The following is a 6,250-nucleotide window of genomic DNA, read 5'->3' on the forward strand; positions in this document are numbered from 1 at the left end:
CTCCTTTTGGGGGGGGGTCTCCTCTTCTCCCTTCCTTCCTCTTTCTTTTCTTTCTTTTCGGGGGGGTTTTTTCCTTCTTCTTTTTTTTCTTTTTTTTTTTTTTTCTTTTTTTTTTTTTTTCTTTTCTCTTTTCTTTCTTTTTCTCTGGCTTTTTCTCCCTTCTTTTTTCTCTCTTCCTCTTCGCGGGCCCTTCTTTTTTTTCTCCCTCCCTTTTTTTTTTTTTTTTTTTTTTTTTTTCTTTTTCTTTTTTCTTTTGGCCTTTTCCTATTGGGGAGTCCCCAAACCTACAAACTTTGTCCTTTAGGGGGGGAGCAAACACCGTCCAGGACAGATGGCAAATTTCCCTATCCAGATTCAGAGCACCTATCATGTACCTCGTTAACTCTGGTATCAGTGAGTTTGTTTTTCCTCCATCCAGTCTATTACTGACCCCAGGCAGGCATCCAGAGGAGAGGTGCCATCCTTGCACGTATCAGTCAGAGACATGGAGAGATAGATCTGGGTGTCATCAACATACTGATAACACCGGCTCCATGGCTCCGGATGATCTCTCCCAGTGGCTTCATGTAAATGTTATAGTTAGGGGACAGAATGGCACCCTGAGGGACGCCCGATGTTCAGTCTTTTACCGCAGAGCAACTGTCCTAGCCTCACCATCTGGAAATCTCCCCGAGAGATAGGACCAGAACCACTGGGCGCAGTGCCCCGATACCCAATTCTCTCAGTGCGTTCCAGAAGGATACCATGGTTGATGGTATCGAGGCCGCTGATATGTCCAAGAGCACCAGCAGGGCAATACTGCCCCTGTCGATGGCCAGACGGAGATCATGACTAGGTGACCATGGCAGTCTCAACTCTGTCGCCAGCCCTGAAACCAGTTTGAAATGGATCTAATAATCAGTATCATCCAAGACAGCTGGAGCTGAAAGGCAACTGCCCTCTCAATCACTTGCCCAGAAATGGTAATAAGGAGGACCGGTCTATAGTTGCTCATTAATAGGGGGATCAGAGAAGGTTTCTTCAAAAGAGGCCTTACCATGCGCCTGTTCAAAGATGATGGGAACTATACTTCTCGCAGATATGTATTATTATTGATGGAGTGCCCCATTTATGGCATTCTCCTCCCTGCACGTACACCAGAAGGGCAGGGTCGAGTGGGCAAGTCGTCCTTTTCCACAGCCAAGGAGCTCTGTCTATGTCCTCGGTACTCACAAACTCAAAACGATCCAGAATAACCTTGCTACCAGAGTCACTGGTGCCTCTACTTTAGGATCTTTCAAAAACCAGCGTCCAGATCAGCCCTTATCTGAGAGACTTTATCAGCAAAGAATGTTTTAAAAGCGTCAACGCAGGCTACTTTGGTTCTAATAAAGGGTTCAGGGTGGCCAGGGTTTGGGTTAATTCCCTAACCACCTGAAAAGCTCTGCTGGACGGGCTCTGCTGATTGCAATCCGTGCAGCACAGAACGAGTTCTTAGCTGCATCGATTGCCACTCTGTAGGAACGTAACCTGTTCTCATTGGTGTTCTGTCAGATTAAGTTCTGGTGTTTCTGCCATTAGCGCTCTAGTCGCTGTGCAGCTGCTTATTTCGGCGAAGATCTTTAGTGTACCGTGTCTTTATTAGAAGCGGCTGGTAAGGCGCTCAGGAGCGATACTGTCTATAGCCCCGGTGAGGTTCCTATCCCAATTGTTAACCAGGGTTTCGACCGTATCCCTATTGTACCCAAACATAGTACCCTCTGGGCTTCTTGGAACCTTTGGATTCCATCAGCCTCAAGGGCAGACCATTATAATAGGTCCTCACCCCCGAGGGTTTTTGGATAGTGGCTTTCAGTCCTATCTTGACCAGGAAGTAAACTACTTTGGGCCTTGCATTCTGGAGTTCTGTTACTCAGAACCAGCTTGATCCCTGCTTTGGGCCCAAAGCCCTCTCAACAGCCTCGTGAGCTAATAAATTATCCTTATTAAATATTTGTTGTGGGTGCCCTCCTGGAACCTGGCATTTTGGGTAATGTTTCTTGCTTTGTCACAGGGATGGGGAGAGTTTAAGAACACTATAATGATACATTCCCTTTTCAAAAAACCAGAGAAATCCCCCCCCTTTTTTTTTTAACTGTTTAAGACCAAAGGAAAAGTTATCTCATGTTATGGAAATGCCACATACCCAGGAAAAGTTGACTAAGGCTGATGCCCAGGCAGACCCCCCCTGTGTCGGGAACAAGGTTGTGCAATGTCACAAATTGTGCTTCCTCACACGTACTGTTCTTCCCACTCTGAAGGCTCAATGGTTTACATTATCTACACATACGACACAATTAGAAGGGTGAACCTCCAAATTCCTAGAGACTAAAGGAGATAAAATGACTTTTAGGATCCCGTCATTTCCCAAATAGCTGTTCCTGAGGGGGAGAGAGACGTGCATATGTTTCAGAAGGAATGAAAAGCAGAAACAAATAAAAACAGCAATTCAGTCCAATTTCCCTGTCCAAAATGAATGCATGGAGGTTCTCAGGCACATTTGCCCCCTTTATTTATCCATGATATCTGCAGTCTTTCTCTCTCTCTCTCTTTCTCTCCTCGCTCTCTCTCACTCTGCAGAAAGCAGGAAAGCACTTGCAGCCATTGTGGGTTGCCCATAATTGTCCCCTATACCCGGGACAAAATGTGGAACAAATTCGCGACCAACTGTAGGGCAAATGCAGGACAAAATCAGCCTAAAACATAGGACATTTAAGAAATGCGAACCTTAATGTCCTAAATTTGGGCTGAGTTTTGTTCCGTTGTTACAGTTTGGTCTAATTTGTCCTCCTTTGTCCTGTAATAGTGGACAATTATGGCTACCTGTACACCATTTCGTCAGATGATTCAAGGGGAATGGGCATGATGTTTGCCTAGATTACTTACTTGTTTATTTTTTTCGATTTATTTCCTCCTTATGTAAGACCCATGTAAGTTATGTAAGTTTTCTGGTTCCTTTTTACACCCATGGAAATGTCTGGTCAGGGTCGCAGCATGTAATTGCTGTGGCCCTGATCCAGCACTGAAAGGGGAGGCTGCAGGCTGCCCTTAGGGGCCATCTGTTCAGCCCTAAGTCTTCTTGCTGCCAAAGGGGGAAATGGCCATAGTGTCAGTGTGGATTTGTTTTCCTATCTTTTTTCAGATATCAGGCTTGCTTTCTTCCCCCAAGGGTGCACCTACTCAGTGGAAAATAATGCCGTCTGAATCACTTTGGCTGCATCTGCACTGCAGAATAATCCTGTTTGACACCGCTTAACAGCATGGCTAAATGCTATGGAATTCTGGGATTGTAGTTTTGTGAGGCATTTAGCCTTTTCTGTTATAGAGCTTTGGTATACAACAAACTACAATCCCCAGAATTCCCTAGCATTTAGCCATGGCAATTAAACTGGATTATTTGTGTGTGTGGATGCAGCCTTTAGTGTTGTAACTCCATCCTATAGAATCCTGGGATCTGTAATTTCACGGTTTTAGCCTTCTCTGCCAAAGTGTGCTGGTGCCTCGCAAACTACAAATCCCAGGATTCTGTAGGCTGAGCATGGCAGTTAAAGTGGTGTCAAATGGTTTATTTCTAGAGTGTAGAGGCATTCCAAGACATTTTTGGCAGATTCATCAAGGCAGCATTACTGTTTCCTGGGTTTCCTGAACAGTTGCTACAAAAGTGAAGTCGAAGGCTTCATGGCTGGCATCCATAGTTTTTGTGGGTTTTTCAGGCTATGTGGCCATGTTCTAGAAGAGTTATTCCTGATGTTTCACCCAGCCGCAGCCAGTTTTGCCAGTACAGATGCTTGTGAACGTCGAACAAACTCTTCTACAACATGGCCACATAGCCTAAAAAACCCACCAAAAAAACTATACTTGCTACAAACCTTGAAAGTCTATATACAGTATGTGTAAGGGGCGGGGGGGGATGTTTGTTCTGTTTTGCTTTTTCCAAGCTGGCTATGATTTTTGCCCTGGAAGGCTCCAACAAGTTCAGCCCATGCCCGTTGGTTTGTTGGCTTGACTTTATAGTCTCAAGCCAATTGGATACCAGACTATGTGATGTTATCAATCTTCCCCCCCCCCTTTTTTTTTTTTAACAATATCTGTGCTTAATTAAGATAATCTGGTCTTGAAAGCTTTTTTAAAAATTGAAACTTTATGCTCTTTTTGTTGTTGTTTTTGTTATTGCCCTAATAAAAGTAGTAGGTAGACAACAAGGTGTAGGGATTTGAGTGTTGGGTTAAAACTCTAAAGATGAGGTTGGAATCCCTGCTCAGCCTTGGAAACACACTAGGTGACCTTGTGCAAGTCACACACTCTCAGCCTCAGAAATTCTCATTTTGCCTTAAGGTCACCATACATTGGAAATGACTTGAAGGCATGCAACAACAGCAACAATAAAGTACCACAATATGAACCTTGGAATTTACCTTATTCTCACACAACTACCCCTGCACTGGTCAAAAAAAGATAGTTACAATACGAGGCAGAAAACCTGAAAGGGCTGCATTAGCACATACATTCTGATATCTGTAAGCTAGCACACAGGTCTGCTGTGCTACTAGGTTCATTAACTCTTTAAAGTGTTAAAGCAATACATTCTACTTTTAGGAAACTTGTTTCTGTTGAACACTTTGGCTACTTTTGTACTGCAGGATCAGTGCAGTTTTGATACTGCTTTAACTGCCATGGGTTCACGCTATGGTATTCTGTTATTTGTAGTTTGTGAGATATTTAACCTCTGTCAGAGAGTTGTGGTGCCATAACAAAGTACAGATCCCAGGATGCCATACGATGGAGCAATTACAGATAAAGCGGCATCAAACTGCATTAATTCTGCAGTGTGGCAGCAGCCAGAATTTTTTTTAAAGATGATTTTGGATTTTTTATACAAACCTGTAAAGGAAACTGCTCTATTAACATGTGTATACAGATCAACATCTTATTACTAACATGCATGCATATAAGTGCAACTTCAATATGTGTATGTCTTTATTTGGTTGTCATGGAGGCTGATATTCTATTCCGACATCTACAATGATAAAATCACACCTCCCAAAGGAATCACTGCCCCGAGACAGATATGCCAAAAGGGGCATGGTGGAAATGATACTGGGGTTCTGGACTGTGCAGCAACCTCATGGTCTGGAACCCTAGTATGTAATGGCGGCGGCCTGATGGCAGTATCCCTTCCACACAGTCGCTGCCATCTTGACATAAGGGGTGCACAGCGTCCATATATTGTTGCGCGTTCATTACATCAGGAGTGCGCCATGGGTGCACTCCTGATGACTGTCCGGCAACCTAAAAAGAACCCATTTTTTCCAGGTTTTAAGTAAAGAGGGAGTGCCATGCAGCTTGGCGGCTACGGCGTCCTTCTGGAGGAATACAGGCCGCTGCCAAGCCGCCATTTTGGGATGGTCTGCCCCAGGCCACTGTTTTGCTATGATCTCCTTGGCCATTCAGTGGCTGGTGGAGATCAGAAGGATCAGAGAAGCAGCTGGATATATCCCTGCTGCCAGATGGAGAACAATTACATATGGTGAGGCTTCAAGAGAAGATTGAACTAAGGAATGATGTTATTAGTTTGCATGGGGCTATGAAGACTTAGGGGCTGTACAGATCAGCATGTTGGGCCAGCCTGGGGTTGGAGTCAGGACATGGCGTCTACACAATGCATGCCCCGAATCTGCCCACAGGCTGGCCTGATGCCGTGGGCTGCACCACACAAGACACAGCATCAGGGCGCTTCTCTCGCACTGCATCTACATGATATAGCACCAAAGCTGCGCCAAAAAGCCGCAGTGCCACAGCTATGACGCCCTTTCCACAGCACAGAAAGGAGCCTTTGGGGCTGAACAGACCACCCCTGAGGGGCAGCCTGCAGTCGCCTCTACCTGCACCAGATGCATGGCACAGCCCCAATTTCTCCTTTTTGTACCCTGGAAAGGGTGCCATAGCCACCAGCACACCACTTTTCCATGCTCCTTTGGCACTGCATCATGTAGACACAGCACCAGAGGAGCACCATGGTGCCACGTTCTGTGTGGAGCAGCACACGGCATCACACTGGTCTGGGAGTGGAGTCAGGGCATGCACACCCTGACTCTGCCCCCAAGCTGGCCTTAATGGTAGGTCTGTCAAGCCCTGCTTTTTGCGTCTCCTTTTTGCATCATGGAAAGGCGAGATCAAGGCTATGACATGTAGTTGCCGCAGCCCCAATCTGGCACAAAAAGGAGCAGCTGTA

At 45.4% G+C, this 6,250-nt stretch overlaps 1 protein-coding gene across 2 annotated transcripts in view; it reads right to left on the reverse strand.

Moving 5' to 3' along the window:
- Positions 1–6,250, reverse strand: part of LOC121923896 (alpha-1-antiproteinase-like) — a 60,592-nt gene that overhangs the window by 51,660 nt on the left and 2,682 nt on the right. The window lies entirely within an intron of this gene.

The sequence above is a fragment of the Sceloporus undulatus genome, chromosome 1 (genome assembly GCF_019175285.1).
Source record: "Sceloporus undulatus isolate JIND9_A2432 ecotype Alabama chromosome 1, SceUnd_v1.1, whole genome shotgun sequence".
Classification (NCBI taxonomy): Eukaryota; Metazoa; Chordata; class Lepidosauria; order Squamata; family Phrynosomatidae; genus Sceloporus; species Sceloporus undulatus.